The sequence below is a fragment of the Liolophura sinensis genome, chromosome 2, assembly GCF_032854445.1.
Source record: "Liolophura sinensis isolate JHLJ2023 chromosome 2, CUHK_Ljap_v2, whole genome shotgun sequence".
NCBI lineage: Eukaryota > Metazoa > Mollusca > Polyplacophora > Chitonida > Chitonidae > Liolophura > Liolophura sinensis.
This window is the reverse complement of record NC_088296.1, coordinates 13,683,171-13,701,363: the sequence shown is the minus strand read 5'-3', so window position 1 is coordinate 13,701,363 and position 18,193 is coordinate 13,683,171. Positions and strand designations below refer to the sequence as shown.

The following is an 18,193-nucleotide window of genomic DNA, read 5'->3' as shown; positions in this document are numbered from 1 at the left end:
TTTATTACTGATTTGTAATTACAGCAGCAATGTTATATGTCTGATGATAGGCCTATTTTAACTTACCCACACAATACCACAGGGATGGAGATCTGCCATTCAGTTCTGTTAATACACCACTGTTAAATGAACATTTACAAGGTCCCGTTGTGTTACAGTCTGTTCTGTAACCACACAGCTGATCTCCACATTCTGAAACTCCCTCACCTTAAGACACAGACAAATAAAGCTGGCTATCAACAGTACATAGACTTCCCGAATGACACTAACCTGCCATTCAAAGACATTCTCAAGAAATATTTTTTTCTTATATTCTTGAGAGACCACAAAATTCATCTTTGCACTGTGTAACTCCCGAACCTTTGGATAGAGGCAGTGAGACGAAGTGTATTGCATGTTCATTTTCTTCCATTGTTACACTACGATGTTTTGTAATGTAAGCCTGTAAGAGTGTTTCGGTTGTGCAATTTCTACCAATGTTACACTATGATGTTCTATAACTTAAGGCTGTAATTTGAACGGATTTGCTCTCAGTTAATAATGTGAAATATATACATAACACGATGTAGTACAGTTTTTACCCATTTTTTAATGTTTATAATTTCTTCATTTCGATGTAAAAGCGTTCCTTTGAGGTGTTTCCTTCGAAGGACTCCTTGTGACTAGATGTGGAATTGTCCCCCTATTACTCCCTAACATATCTATGCTCATGTAATCATATTTTTATTATAAAGGGAATTCCCTGAGGTAAAACTCTATAACGTAACAAAATGTGCTGTTGACTTTTGTCATCTGATAAAACAGATGGTATAAATCACATCACTTCAGTTTTTACCACACATATTTTTTACTTGTTCTAAGTAATTTTTCCTTGTTTTTTATTTGTTTTTTTTTCTTTGCATGTGAAACTACCTGACGACATGATTGTACTACAGTTGATTGATTTGTAGTTGCAAATGTTCCTTTATTTATACGAATGTTGCTAAAGATCACAATTTTATTCTAACATAGAAAAGAAAGTATTTCATTATCCATGGCGTAAACAATCGCTATAATCAAATTTCAAACTGCACCAGTCTGCCTTATGGTTTTACACAGAGGACGAAATGTCTCTTTCTCTGGCATTGCTACTCATGTAAAATAACTATAATGCGAATAAAATCTTTCTGATTGATCAGTGTACAACAATGGGGCGGATAATGATCTCCACATTCTGTGACTCCCCCACCTAAGGACACAGACAAATAAAGCTTGTTATCAACTGTACATTGTCTTCCTGAATCACACTAACCTACCTTTCACAGACTTTACCAAAACATATTTTATCATATTTTCTTCTAAGATCACACATTTCATCTCCGCCCTGTGTAACTCCCGAACCTTTGGATAGAGGCTGTGAGACTGAATGTATCGGTTGTGCAATTTCTTCCCATGTTACACTATGATGTTCTATAACGTAAGCCTGTTATTTGAACGAATTTTCTCTCAGTTGATGTGAGGTATATACATAACACAATTTAGTACAGCTTTCGCGCATTTTATAACCAATCTCTTCATTTTGATGTAAAAGCGTTTCTTTGAGGCATTTTCATTGAAGGACTCCTTGTAACTAGATGGGAAAGTGTTCCCCTATCACCCCCTAACATATCTATGTCAAATGATCTTGGTTCACGTAATTACATTTTGATTATAAATCGAGCTTAAAGGGATTATAAAGGAAAACGCTTTAATGTAGCAAAATCTGTTTTGACCTTACTTTTGTCATCTGATAAAACAAAAGATATAAGTGTTCCTTTATTTACACGAGTGTTGCTAAAGACCACCATTTTATTCTATCATAGAAAAGAAGGTATTCCAATAACTACAACGTAAACATTCGTTATTATGAAATCTTCACACCGCACCAATCTGCCTTATGGTTTTAAGCAAAGAACAAAATATCTCTTCTGGCTTTGCTAGGCACGTAAAATGACTACAGTGTGGATAAATTCTGTGTAATTGATCCGCGTACAATAACCGGGCTGTTGTTTCTTTGTATAATCGTCATAAACCTTAGCCTACACCGCGTATTTTCACTAAGTTTAGGCTGTTACACAATCTGATGTATTTCTGAATGCTGTATTTCACCGATATTGTAAACGTTCAACTTACCTACACAGTAAAATAGAGAGTTAGGATTACCTTCCTTAGATTTAAGATCGCCGTTGTCAGACAAACACACACACTGAGTCGTCTTGGTGTCACATCTAGCTCCATAACCACACAGAGAGTTTGTTCCACATTGTTCAGGTCCAGCACCTAATAACATTCAGTCAAATCTGAGTTTAAAAAAGATGCAGTTCTATCTCCATAACATGAACAGATAAAGGCGATTCATCCTAGAACTGTCATACATGAGGGCGGACAAAAAGTGGAAAAACTATTCCGTATATATTTATTGACCAGGGATCGCAGAGTACGAAGAAATCCTAGCTACAGTCGATTGTTCGCCCCACAACTACATTTATAATAAACTATAAAAATAAATTTTGCCGCTTGTACAAAGCAATTGTAGGATGATTGTGAATCACATTATACAGACCCCTGACCCACCAGTCACGTTTCCTTGTTCTAACCTCTCGGTGGGGAGCACTAAGCGAGGCAGAAACAAATACCATTTTTAAAGTCTTTGGTACCACTTTTCTTTCCGGGTTTTCCGTGCGCACACTCAAACCATAAAGCCACCGAAGCAGTCTTGGAGAGACAACAGCATTCAATTTTCAGTCATGTGACACTTCGTCAAAATGGTGGAGACAGCAAGGTTTTGATTGGCCCCCAAAAAATTATTTCACAAAAAACTGGTCCTTCTTATTAGTCATCAGAAGTTATGTGTATAGGGCTTAAAGTGGCGATTTGTGACTAGACAAATTTTATTTAACATTGATTTGAGTCACATGTTTTATAAACTTCCGTATAGGCAGAGATTTGGCACATTTTAAAACAGTATGTGCGTGTCGTTCGTTTTCAGGGGGACGTAAACATGGACAGACGGAATACAGACTATTCAGTTCATCATATATGTTTGTTTAACTATCTGACTTAAGGAAACATACCTAACAATTCTCGATACGTATGGCATGCTGCATTTAGAGTTTTATTAGCAGAAATCTCTCATCCATAACTGACTCAACAAATACAAATCTCCCGTAAGCTAGCAACCGTTTTTAATAACAAATTTTAAGGGACTTGGTATTTGAGCTATTTGTTTCTATACGTGTTTATATTGGAACTTTTATTTGACTGTTGGTTTGTGTCAGAAAGCTTCGACTGGTGGTAAGAAACGTCATATAAACGCGTTTGACCCGTTGTTGCTGTCCACTCACCGAAATTCTCAGCAGTGTCATGTCGCAGGGTAAACACTTTCAAAAGTCCGAAAGATGTCAAAGACCTGACGTTATATCATCCCCCACCCATAAAACTGACCCCCAGGGTATAACTGCATGTTGCTTGTGTTAAGCAGCAATCAAATATGTAAATAAACACATGTTTAACAGCGGTAGCTGTTCGATCTTGGGACCTCAATGTTCGGGACCTGATCCACTGATGAGTCTGCATGACACAACTCCTTCTATTTATATGTATATCTTGTATTTATACTTCTAAGTTTAGTTTATCTCAGTGTACACGTTTGATGCCTGAGTGGTTTACATTACATCCTGGTATAGGTTAGGTGATATGTACATGTTTTGAGGCTAACATATTGAAACAACATAGGCTTTCATTAAATCTTGGTATTAACGCTCATACAAGAGAAAAACAGTTACTGGCTTTGACACTTGCTGAGGAAGCAATAAATGTTACTGCTTTAACCAAGGTGAGAGGGGCCACTGTGGCCGAGGGAGTTAGCATCCCAGCCCGGCGCAATGACCAAGAAGCCTCTCACCAATGCGATCGCAGTGAGGTCAAGTACAGCTCATGCTGGTTTCCTCTCCGGCTGTGTGTGGGAAGGCCTGTCAGCAATCTGAGGATGGTCGAAGTTTTCCTTTCAATCGGCTCTGCCCCGTTCCCTCCCACTACAATACTGACAATACTGGTGTATGTATTGACTAAGGCACCTTATAACAAACCCTACCTTAGGGGTCACGTCGATGGCTTTTATAAGATTATGTCGCATTGACATATATATTTTATTGATTTATTTGATTGGTGTTTTAGCCGTACTCAAGAATATTTCACTTAAACGACGGCGGCCAGCATTACGGTGGGTGGAAACCGGGCAGAGCCCGTGGGAAACCCACGCCCATGCGCAGGTTGCTGATAGACCGTCCCACGTACGGCCGGAGAGGAAGCCAGCATGAACTGGACTTGAACTCACAGCGACCGCATTGGTGAGAGACTCCTGTGTCATTACGCTGCGCTAGCGCGCTAACCGAAAAAAGCCACGGAGGCCCCTTGACATATATAACCTGATGATGTGTCTGGTCACGTTGTAAGTTAAGGTCATTGTTTACATTTGCCTGCAAGAATATCTTACTACATAACTTTGAATGTGTCGAACTACATACGTTGGATGATTGAAACAGGTGCAGGCGTAAGAGATGGCGGAACAGACGACATTGGCCTGACAAACACCACGTGTAGACTGTTGAAGCAATGATTTAGATCAAGAATTAGGACAACCATTAGGAGCCACATCGGCCAATTATCCGGACTCACCTGTGACAAATGTTGCTATTAGACCAAATGTTAAACCCGCTAAAGCCAGAATCTCACCCCAGCGTCTTGGGAGGGTAGGGACTGTCATCGTCAACACGTTAGCTGTGTACACCGTCTGCGTAAATTCAGCATGCACGAGCTACAATGTTTACAACAATCTAGCTTTTCTCCTTGTCACTCTATAGGGTTATATTGTATACCACAAGACTGGATTGTGTGTGTATATATTTTACTTCCTTATCAGAATGAAACCTTCTACCCCAGAGCATTCACACTTTTTTTCATGATCTATTTACATCATTTATAGTTTATTATTTTTATGAACAATATGGTCAAGGAATGGTTAATGGCATGACTGCTTTTATTTCAGACCTGTGCTGGATTAGAAAACAGCTGTTATTATGTGGATATGTATGCAGTAGGTTTCAGCTTCAAATACATTCTGATACCTCTGTAAGACGCGACACTGAATGCGTGGTCCCCTCTCTTTCTCCTTCTCACTCACTAAGGATATCACGAGAGTAGTTCGTGTTTGTATTTATTTTACGTCCTTATTGGTATTAGACGTACTGTACAACACGATTTATCCTCATCCGCGATGTGTATACACAATATATCTCTCGTTCTCTTATGATCGGTAATGTGAAGGACTTTTTACTGACAGGGTTTGTTTTTATTTTGTAGCAGTGAACTTTTGGGAAATGGTTGTGATAACGTGGAGGTAAGTAATAGTCTACAGCTTTAAGTACATTCTAATTCATGTATAACACTCGACACTGAATTACCGGAACACCGACAGTAATATCCAGATGATCGAGTCATCCACATGGCAAAGAGTGGATGACATGGTGTCAATTTTTTTTAGCGTGAATAACCTCAAAAGCATCACAACGTTATTTATTTTATTCAGCCCTGCATCCATTGAGTACATTAATGATGTAGCCGTGTGTATCACAATGGCAAGTGGTGATCTACATTGTGTATGTGTTGTACTATAGCCTTTTTCTTTTACAGAGTCGTCTATATCCAGCTGTCTGTAAAATCATTCACTCTCGCTACCAAAATTGGCCTTAGTCAGTGACACGTAACAACGTAAGCTCTACACATTGATATGTTGAAAGTTCATATTCTTGCAAACAAATTAAATTAGAACACTTTTTCGAATTCATAATGTTAAACTCCATCAGCTTAATTTCGACACTAAGAACGCATTGCCTGGGGTGACGTCACAAATATTCACAAACCAGTGGCATGCTGGGAAATGGGCATGTGGTAAGAACAAACACCACGCAGTTACACCTCCTACACTGCATTCTCAGCGAATAGTCTACATTGTTTTTATAACAAAAGTCCCTAACATCCAGCTGTAAAGCCACATTGCCGTGAGATAATATACTACATAAAAATAAAATTATATTCATTTAGTAAAGTTATAAGATTCTACAACGTGTAACAATTGTAAATATAGCAGAGACAGAAACAGGGTTTAGAGTAAGATTGATAACAGTTTATGAAACTGATGTCACCCTCCATCAAAACATAATGAACTCCACCTAATATGCAGCGTTTTAATAATTATGACGTCACTCGAGGCAATGGGTTCCCCTTCACAACGGAGTTTATGGATTTAACAATATGAATCAGAAAAAAATGTTCTAACTTCATTTTCCTTGCAATGATATGGACGTTCAACATATCAATGAGAAGGGCTTATGTTGTTATGTAGAGCTAGATTTTGGTAGCGAGTATGAGTGATTTTACAGGCAGCTGAAAATAGGCGCTGTCTGAAACAAATAAACAACAGTTGAAAATGTTTACAGGTAGTGTAAAATGTACTCTCAGGATTACCCTGTACGAATGGTAAACAAGACTGTGGCAAATATACACACGTATGCAGGCCTTAGCCATGTATTGAGGACATGACACTACGTTAAAGTAATAGTCTGTTTACACAAGTAAGTCATAGCATGGTTTTGAATTGCGAAATGTCTTTATATGTTACACCCATATGGCCTAAATATTGCAGTTCTTAACCGCGTAACTTGTTTAATTGACACATTGCAAATTTATTCGGGTATATCCAACTCACTGCTCGGGTAGGAGAACATGTTTCGTGAACGATTATATAAAGGCTTTTGTTGTGTCTATCATAGGCGTTACATTTTCCACCGCACCACACCAGCGGTACATGCCGAAAACATGATTACATGAGAATGTTTGTCGGCAGCAAGGCGAATGGCTGTGATTTCTATGCTGATATATCAACTATTCTGCATGCAAAAAACAGACATATCTCGTTTTCAGGTAAACCATTCTTCAGTCCAGCATTAAAACTCATTTACATTATTATAGGATTAAAAAGTTTTTTATTTACTTTTTCTTGTTTGATCACAATTTTTTTGGCCTGAATTACATCTAGTCAACTCAGTTTTGTTTTGTGCACCGACAATAGTTGTACTGGAGTCGAACTTCAGAAACTAAAGCGTAGATCAATACGAAGCAAAACCGAGGACATGACGTCCTACACACACGTAGGTCTGTAGATCTATATCCAGTTTACATGTATACACCAGTATATTCCAGCGTGGGTATTGTTCAATGTGTTTTAGTGTGGTGTTAGCTCGTGCAGTTAACTGTATGTAGGTGACATTACTGGGTGAATCAGGGTGACTTCCGCGTTACCTTTAGTCCGAGATCCAGGTTGTGCACAATAGTTTCTTTATCCATGTGTATTGCACACGTCACGAATCCCGACAACATAAGCACTAGTCTGCCTGATCCTGTTTGCTGACTGTGTTGGACTTGAGCAAATGGTACCACTGAGTTAGAAGTGTTTAAGATCCTTACGTGTCATAATTCAGCGTTGGTCCCATTAATGATTCATTTTAACACATCAAACATAGGGACATAGTCTGACAGACTGTCAAATATCATGCGGTGCGCAACTCTCCTAAGCAATAAAACCATAACTATCAACAAACACCTACTCAGGAATCAATCCAAATTTATCCCACCGCTGGGTCCCAGGGAGCTTAAAGACTACACCCACGCCACAAAAATAGAAATGACTCAATACACACCGTGGTCAAGGGGATTGGTATGCCAGCAGGACGCGGTTGACTCAGGCGCCTCCCTTCAATGTGAGTTCAAGTCCAACTCAAGCTGCTTTCCTATACGGCCGTACATGGCAAGGTTTTCCTGCATCCTGGGTATGGGTGTATGTTTCCCCCGGGTCTCTGCCTGGTTTATCCCCACCTTAATGGTCGTATGTCGTATGTGCAGTAATGTTGTGTACGGCGAAAAAAATTAATCAGATAAATAAATATAATACCTATGTACAGCTCTAACCTTGGGTCGATTGGTATGAGACGCAGTTATGAAAAGGTGCGCCAGAGTCCATATTTATTTAAAGACAATTGTACTCATTGTCAGATTTAAGAACAAGTTATTTGATGATATATCCTTGACATACTAGTTTCTGTATTAATACTTCTGACGCTGGCTGGAATCGTCACACAGCACACAGGATGAATCTAATGCTATAAGGTGAGTCATGTACAAGTAGGCGTCATTCACTTGTACAGGTGAGTATCTAACAGAAGTATTTTTATTTGTGCTAATGGACACTGGAATATGTATTAGTGACTTCAACAGATAACAATACCATTGTGTTAGTATATCTTCATGTCTCAGAATCATAAATGCTACAATCTGTGTACACTGATATTCACGAGCGATTATATTATAGAGTAGCTATTTTTAATGCGACCTTTAGTTTTGCCTCAGAGTTGTGAACAGTCTGGTCTCGGACGTGCCCGCTGTATTAACAGATTCGTACAGTCTGCTATTGCCATTGTCATCAGGTGACTGTAAAGGTGCATTGATGTTTTCGTATGTGTTGGGATTATTATATTCGGGGACAACGCTAGGCAAGTCAAGTCTGTGACCAGCAGGGTTGCTCGGTCCGCTCTCTCCAGGTAACGATGAACTCACTACATTCTCGTAAGAATGACCTAAATTAACAGTTGATGCGTTGTCAATGGAATTGGTATCTTGCAGAACACCGCTTTGAGGTTCACCTCTTTTTTCGTCCTTTAAGCGGCAATGTTTCCTGAGGGAAAAAAAGAAGAAAAAAAAAAACATTCATTTGATTCTGTTTTTTACTTAGGATTGTATAGCTCTTTAGTAGTTGAAGCTTTATGTTTTTGCATATTCCCGCACATTTAACTGTTTTTTTTTATGCACTCCCCCTTTGTATAAGAAAGTACGACGTTTTCCGTCAGGAGAACTCTTCCTATAGATTTTAGTTCAGTGTGTTATGGGAGTAATGTTAAAAAGTGCACGCGCTTTTGGAATGCACCCGGTGATTTAACTTTTAAGCAACTATTGCTTAAATATAGAACTAATACTTTAAAGACGAACAACATATAGAGAAAACCCAGAACAGCGGCGACAGTGTGTGACAGGTAAAGTATCCGATCTTGTCAATTTACCCCAGTTATTCTAACTGTTCTAATTTAAAGTTTAAACTTGCTGAAACAGAATCAAATTACACGCTTATAGCACCCAAGGCTTAAGCAGGAGTATATTGGTCACTGGTCTATGACTATTGAGAATACTGCGTTGCTATCACAGTTAACATACAATAACATTTAAATAATGAAAAGGGATCTTACAATGCATAGACTGTAAAAAAAATCTAGAGCTTTTCAGCTTGAACTTTAGCTTTTTGAGATAGATGCATTCCTGATACCTTATAGATGTACTGGGAATAGTATGTCGATGTGCGTGTTTGTTTTTTGCATATGCAGTTTTCGCAATTTTCCCCATTTTTCGAGTTTGAAGCTCGAATCTGTACTCCTTACACACTTTTGAGCGAATGGAATAAAATCCGTGTAAGTTGCATGGTGTCGATTTAAATGCGCAGAGGTGCGTTCTGCATTTAAGACATATGTCCATGCTTCTTAGTAGCCTCAGCAATAATATTGTTTCTCTTATCTGCGGTCTGTTTATCTACAGTTTTATTCCTGGCTATTAACCTTATTTCTGTGAGCTCAACCACAATTTAAAACCTTACAACCAGCTCTGTTTGCGTTATTCCAGGCTTCAGTTGTGTTATGTGAACAACTGCTGTCAGCTTCTAAGTTTAGCTTGCCACTGTTTACATATGCAGAGTTCAGGGCCTGCTGTTTGCCTCTGCCTTAGAATGTTCCATCATATGCTGAGTTCGGGCTCTGTTTGTTTACAACAAGTGTTCAAGAATTCTCTTATTCTAGAAAATTCCACCAGTCTATATAAAACCTATGAAAGCATGTCAAAAGGGGAGAAAGGAGAATTATTGAGAGTTTTGGATGTTTTCGAAGTGTATTACTTTAGTAGGCCTTTTGTGCTAAATTTTGGTGTCTTTATAGCCTCTGGCTTTGTTATATTATATCTCCACCGATCACTTGTTCGGTCTGATCTTGTATATTCGATTTGTGCTCTTGTGTACACAGTGCTTTTTAGTACACGGACCCTGTCTGTGGAATTTTGTGTATATTTCGTCAGACACTCAGTTATACTGTGGATTTTCCCTTTTGTGAATATTGCCTTGTGTATTTTTAAGCATTGTGGAGTATATGCGCCTGTTTGGACTTGACACCGTTGTACATGTTAGTACTTTAGTATTTGTATAGATACTGCTATTCTTTTGTTGCTAAACTTAAGTACTTTGGTCTTTATATAAGTCTTGTTGTCTGTTCTTGTTAAACATAATAAATTCTTGAAAAATAAAATCTGCTGGTTTTGGTTACTTTTTTGTGCGGATAAACTGCCGTGTATTTCGAACAAGCCATCTCTTTATAATACAGACAGCTTGGGTCGTAACAGTTGTCTTGTAGCAGGAAGGTAGCTAAGCTTTTCTGCTTCGTCGTAGCAACATACATGTACCTAAACAATGACTAACTCTCCCTGAGTATTCCCTTCGCATTGACTAATATATTATAAGCGTTTAACGGACAAAACAGCTTCAAAATAAGGACTTAACCAACTTCTGATATAAAATCTCCTTTATGTGACGATGCTGATGTGATGATCACCACTTCGTTCAGCACATTTTATTTCATGTTCCACAATGGACACATCATGGGTCTGGGACGTTTTCGTTCAACATGATTTGCCCTGGAATGTAGACGATAAACTTACCGAACATAGACCACGATCATAAATACAACAGCCAGTAAAATCGCCCCTCCCATTCCTGCAGTCAGGCCTACTGTCAACTCCCGTGAATTGTCGTCTGTAACACAAGTCATATAGTGAAGGGGGTATAATAAACACGCCAGGGTACATACGGATCATCAAGTTATATTAAAATATATTTCTGGCGAAAGAACCCCTTGCATCTAGATTTGAAATTGTCCTTCTGTCGCTCAGGTCGATTGCCAACCAGCTTAAAATGACAGATCGTCTGCGAAAGGACGCAAGCGCTTCGCCCCATGCGGTTGAAGTTGTTATGTAACAGGTTTAGCTAATGGAATATGCCAAGCTAATGTGTTCTTTGATGGCGTTGAGCTTTAATTGGAAGAATACAGTATATAGTCTGTATAGATTTAACAATTACATATTTATCACCCACCCCACCCTCAAGAAAAATAGCCCCCTGCAACTCTCCTGGCGTTGCTGTCTTAAACTATTTCTAACAGGACAGTGACATTTTCTTCTTAATTCAGCGTTTCAAAGGATATATTTATAACCAGTTTGTGCGGCGCAGTTCCATTTTATTTTATTTTAACCTGTACCTAGATAAACCTGCGGTGGAGACGGTGGTCATACTGGCGTTAGAGGTAACAAAATGGCACAAATGTTACTACACCAGCTCTGCGAGTTGGGACGTATCTCAGCCACATTTCATGGAGATTGGCTCATCTCATTCTATTTAGACTGCTACCTGGTGACAATTACAGTTTTGTACAACCAGTATTATACAGGCAAGTGGGCAAAAGCGTCAATTAATCTTTAATGTAATTTATCAAGTAAAATTTTACACGAATATTAATGTAAGCTGTTTCCATTTTTTCTTGGAATACGACAGTTTCATAATCTTCGTCATCATCAATAAAAGGTTAAACACTCGACAGTAAACGAAGGAAAGAATGATTGGTATGTTTCTGACAGAATAACGATAAGCGGCTTGTTTCACCAGCAGTCTACATAAAAAAGGCCACAGACCTTATCTTGGGTTGTACTGTCTCCCTCTGTGGTGATGTAGACAGTTGATGTCCGCACGGTTATGGTAGTTGTACCTAAAATTGCGAAATAAAACCGTCATTTGCAGGCGAACAGATGCCAATTATCAGGGACAATTTTATTATTCTGTCTTCTCATTGATTGCCTGTTCACCTCCCGATGGTGCAATTTCTGGTCATCTTAAAACTTGCAATATAGTTGAGTATTCTGCGCAGAAATAGTGGCTTCCTGTCGGTTTTTTAAGCTGTATTTGTCAAGAAATCACCTTCAAACAGGATCTGCATGTATGCTCCAGTCTTGTAAAACACCAATTGATCTGTTTGAATGTGTCACCTTCATGACAGTTTTCAAGTAAATGGAAGATGCAAATAGGCCACTGTCAGAATTTAAACTTGTGCACTTTAAACATCTCGTCAGATTCGAATACAAGATGTCATTGAACAGAAGATGACAGTAGATTGTAGAGCAGTGAAACATTTCATGAGACGTCACAATAAACGGATAGATACAAATGCGTGTAAAGTTCCACAACTCAGTCGGTTCTCACAAATGTAATCTTGGTTATTCATTGTATGCTAGGTTAATTCGATGTAGCCCATACTATATGATATCAACGCCTTGACTACTATATATTTTCTGGGAAAATGTTACGCTAAGATATGAACTTTCACAATTACAAACTCCTTGAGTTCGTAATTAACATATACCACGGAAGTTAGGTACATGGCAATACACTATCCAAAAGCTTTTATATAAATACAGCAACAGGAAACATACCCTCAGGAAATGCAAGAGAAATCAGCGTTCATTTTAACTCGTCTTTCTAGAAGTTCCCACTAAAATTCTGTGAACACCATAGTAGATTACAGCATCAAAAAACAGAGCAGCGATCACTGTGTGATATTTGACAGATGACATAAATCCAGCATCGTAGTTTTACCTCAGTTAAAGTTTTTTCTCAGTGATATGTGTACAACATACAAGTATTTATAAGAACAGTAGTATACAGAGTATAGGTTCTGTCGCACTCCCCCGCCCTGCCCCCCCCCCCCCCATAACAAATAGAGGATCCCAGCCCCTTCCCGGGTTCTATTAGACATACCAATTGCACCAGGCATGCTTCTACACCAAGCGTGTATACAACATGCAAAAGGGTTACAATAATTGCCGGTGGCTTCTCGTCGGCTCCACGAAGCTCTGTGGTAAGAATTGTCTGGGGGATTACTCTGGGGGTCACCTATACCGTCTGCGGCAGGGTCCTGGCACCCAGCCATGTATTAGCTGTGGTCGGGGCGTTAAAAACCGATTTCGGATTTGCATGGCCTGCGGACATAATAGGGTCCAGACGCGTAAAAGGAAGTGGAGGCACAAGGTTTTCTTGGACGAGTTCAAACGGCTGGCGGCTATAGAAATTTACAATTAGAGAGTCGTGTACATAGTTACACCGACTCGTACAATGAGGCACCATCAAAAAGCGCGAGCACTACGGGAGGAGTTTGAGACGCTCCTAGGTCTGCGGCCCAAGTACCCACGGTCCCGCAATGCCTTGGAAGAATTGCAGGGGATCCTCGACAGGTATAAAACGGCTATGGCTGAGTGGTAGCGGCTGCAAGACAGCAAGAACTTCCTCAGTAACGAGGAGTTGGATAAATTGCTAGGTGAAAAGAAACTAGAATTCATTAACACCGGCAGGGCCATAAGGAATCTCCTCCGGGTCTGGAAGATGGGCGCACCCGAAGGTGTTTGGACGGACCCCGTAGCCTTCTTAGAAGAAATTCGAGCTAGTATTCGCCAGAAGCTGGAAGAAGAGATTCTGGCACTCAACGGGGTTAAGTTCCAACTAGGCCTCAGGGTTCAGCTGCGAAAGGCCCACGCCGATGGCTTTGAAGAGTATACCAGCCCAGTAATACGCAGCAAACAGGAGGCCCTCCTAGAGGTCGGTGACAATGACGGGGCTCTGGATAAGATCTTCCCCACCATCCAGGAGGCGGTAAAAAAATGGACGCAACGAGGGTCAGGGTGGGCTGTAAATAGCGTGCAAACACTCTGGCTTGAGATTGCAAGGTATCAGCCACTGAGAGGGGGGTCCTACATCCCCCTACCTGCAGCCGTGAGTAACAAGAAAGCAGTCATCAATGTGAAGAACAAAGACGACGACTGCCTCCGATGGGCGCTCCGGTCTGCCTTATTTCCAGCCGCCCGGGACCCTCAGAGACCAACAAAGTATCCCACCAATGATGGTCTTGACTTTGGGGGGGGGGGGGGGGGGAGTCGACGCCTCCACAAACACCTCTCAGATCCCTAAAGTGGAGGAAAAAAGCCACCTCGCCATCAACGTGTTCGGGTTGGACAAGGACGTGATCGTGCACCGCCTCAGCAAGCAGTCCGGCGACACGACCCGAATCAATCTGCTGCTAATTGAGAAGGCAGGTAAATTCCATTATACGTGGATAAAAGACCTCAATCGGCTCCTATACCAAGAAAGTAAGGCGCCAAATCGCAAACACTTCTGCGAGCGCTGCCTACACGGCTACACAAGGGAGGACCTGCTCGAGGCGCATAAGCCGGAAAACCGAGGGATTGGCCAGACGGCGGTGAGGGTGGAAATGCCCCAGGAGGGGGAAAACAAGTTCTCCTTCCAGAACCACCACAAACAGCTACCGGCGCCGTTCATCATATATGCTGACTTCGAGGCTCTGACCAAAAAGGTTGAAGGCCCGCTGCCCAGCCCCACAGAGAGCAGCACTCAAAAGACTCAGCACCACGAGACCTACAGTTACTGCTATGTTGTGGTGCGTTGCGACGGCCGCACAAAACGCCCCGTGGAATACAGAGCCCCTAACGCGACGGAACACTTCCTCAGAGCTCTCCAACAGGAGGAGCAGGAAATCAAAAATGTTCTAGCCAACCCTATAGCCATGAGGATGACTTCTCAGGACTGGCAGGCCCACAACAACGCCACAACCTGTCACGTGTGTGAGAAGCCTGTAGGCGTCGATTCTGTGCGCGATCACTGCCATATCACCGGCAAGTACAGAGGCGCAGCCCATAACGTATGCAACCTAAAGATGCGGCTGGGTCCCAAGACAGCCATACCGGTAGTCTTCCACAACCTACGGGACTACGACGGGCACCTCTTGATGCAAGCCATAAGTAAGGTGGAGGGCCGTATCTCCTGCATCCCCAACAACACGGAAAAGTACATCTCCTTCTCGCTGGGGCAGCTCTGCTTCATCGACAGCGTTCAATTCTTACCCACTTCCCTTGACAATCTGGTAGAGGCCAACAAACCTGAGGCTTTTCACATCACAGCCCGGTATGAGCCCGTTGAAGAAAAACGACAGTTACTCATGCGCAAGGGTGTCTACCCCTATGAGTATATGGACTCCTGGGAGCGCTTCGACGAGTCCAGCCTCCAACCCAAAGAGGCTTTCCACAGTAAGCTCAAAGTCGGAGGCATTAGAGATGAGGACTACATCAACGCTCAACAGGTATGGAAGATATTTGACTGCACCAATCTGGGAGACTACACAGAACTTTACTGCCGCACAGACGTGCTCCTGTTGGCCGATGTGCTTTAGGCCTTCCGGAAGACTTGTTTACGGCAGTATGGATTGGGCCCCGCTTACTACTTTACGAGCCTAGGTGTCTTGTGGGATGCGCTGTTCAAGAAGACCGGGATAGAGCTGGAGCTGTTGACGGACTATGACCAACATCTCTTCATTGACAGAAGGTATCTCAATGGTAAGTAAGCGACACGCCATAGCCAAAAATCCGCAGGTGGAGGGACACAACCCCGAAAGTCCAAACAGCTACATCCAATACCTAGACGCCAATAATCTATATGGCTTGGCTATGACGGGCGGCTTTCAGTGGGTAGGTGACGCGCGGAGTCTCGGCAAAACGATTGTTACCCACCCCCACGACAGTCCTTCTGATTACATCCTCGAGGCCGACCTAGAGAGTCCGGCCGACCTACATAACACACATAACGGCTACACATTAGCCCCGGAGCGTCTGTTGGTCCAGAAAGAATGGATGTCAGACTATCAGCACGGCCTTCTCGGCAAGAAAGCGCCTACTTAGGTCGAAAAGCTGGTCCCCATCATCCGCAACAAGGAACGGTACGTCCTGCACTACCGGAACCTACAGCTGTATCTATCTCTGGGAATGCGCCTGACAAAGGTTCACCGGGCTCAGAGATGCGCCCAGAGCCCTTGGATGGAACCCTATATCAGGATGAACACCGAGCTCCGAAAAACGGCCGCCAGTAATTTGGAGAAGGACCTGTACAAGCTAATGAACAACTCGGTCTTCGGAAAAACCGTGGAGAACCTTCGGAAGCGTGTGGACGTCAAGCTGGTACGCTCTGGAGAAGACGACAAGCTCCGACGCTTGATAGCCAGCCCGAGCTTTGCACGGGCAAACATATTTGATGATGACTTCCCAGCGATTCAGATGCACAAGACCCGTCTAGTCCTAAACCGACCTATCTACGTGGGCATGAGCATTCTAGATCTCTCAAAGCACCTGATGTACGACTTCTACTACAACCACATGAAGGCCCAGTACGGAGAGCGCTACCAGCTCCTCTACACTGACACGGATAGTCTGCTACTCGAGATTCAGACTGAGAATGTTTATAGGGATATGGCTGAGAATGCAAACCTGTACGACACCTCAGATTACCCACAAGGCCACTTCCTGCACAGCGTGGCAAATATGAAGGTCTTGGGGAAAATGAAGGACGAGTGCGCGGGGCGGCCGATCGCCGAATACATTGGTCTGCGTCCTAAGATGTACTCCATTCTGGAGACAGGTGGAGCCAACATTAAGAAGGCCATAGGCGTGAAAAAGGAAGTTGTGGAAAAGCGCATCCGCCATAAGCAGTACAAAGATGCCCTCTTCGAGAAGAAGATCTTCCGACACGGTATGGACGTGCTGTGATCAGAGCGCCACCATATCTATGGAAAGCACCTGAATAAGGTGTCACTGTCCCCCTTCGATAGTAAACGCTGGACCGCCGAAAATGATGTCCACACCTTGGCTTATGGCCATAGAGATGCGGCGCCTTCAGAATAGGCTGGAATAGAAATCCTCATCGAGGAACTACTAGCGCTGTAGAACCCCATCCAGGGGAAGCTGAGTATCGGTAGGTACTATAAGCAACTCCTCACGAACGAATCTCCGTCGCCGGCCATCCGACGTATCGTCTAAATAGTACAGCACGGGCTTATTAGGCTTTGTGACAGAGCGCCCAAGCCGATATATCTCTAGAGACCACACAGGATCAGTCGCTCGACGGCGGCCGCCCTCCAGCTCTCCAGGCTGATAGAGATAACGAACGCCAACACCCTCGGGGATCTTCCGCTCGTTAAGTCCAACGGGACGACCTGGAACCCTCGAGGAAGGTTTATGGGGCACCCCTTTTGCCTTGATGGCGTCTTTCGGCTTTTTACCGATCAGTCTCGTTGTCTCGTTATTCAGAGCGGCCACAACAGAGGGCAGCCGAGCCGCCCATTCAGTAGATCGGTGTTCTGGCGGGAGGGGCATCTCCTGGGCGTACTGATGTCTAAAGAGCCGCTCAGCCAGAGTACGGTTGAAACGCTCCACTATGCTTTGGTCTCGGTGGATATCCACTCGGCCTCGGCGGACTGTGACATCGTGTTTGGCCAGCAGTTGGCTCCCCGCACCCATAAACTCGCGCCCAGGGTCAACATGGAGAAGCTTCGGCCATCGAAGGGTTCCCCGCTTGTAAATGCGAGAGAGAGCATCAGTGAATTCTTTGGAATCTTTAGTAGCCAGAGGTTCCGCCTCCTTGTAGCGAGAAGCGACATCAAGAACTGTCATCGCGTACTTATACAGCTTCCGGCCTCGCCGATCATGTGGTAGAAATAGAAAATTGGCTTGGTGGATGTCATTCGGCGTGTAAACATCGAACATAACCCTCGGTATTTTTCGGGGACGGGGCAGGTATGTCTGCCAGATAGCCTGCTTTTTCAGCCAGGCCCGGACCACATCTTCGGAGACTTTAGCCGCAGTAGCAAGTTTCTGGATGGCCGTGAGACCCTTCCAGTAACCACGAGGGCTGTAGTAGATATTTGCCAGGCGAGCAAACACCTTACTAGCCATGTCATCAAGGTATTCTAGCAGCCCTCTAACAAATTTGCGACCAAAAAGATGTTAATCGTCGCGGCGTATTTGCGTGCTCAGAACCACCTCACTACTAAGATCGCGCCTGCCATAATGCGAGGTGCTCGATGGCGAGTCC

At 42.8% G+C, this 18,193-nt stretch overlaps 1 protein-coding gene across 1 annotated transcript in view; it reads left to right on the top strand.

Annotated features, from left to right (window-relative positions):
- Positions 1 to 18,193, top strand: part of LOC135462875 (uncharacterized) — a 315,472-nt gene that overhangs the window by 94,822 nt on the left and 202,457 nt on the right. The gene's annotated exons all lie outside the window — the stretch shown is intronic.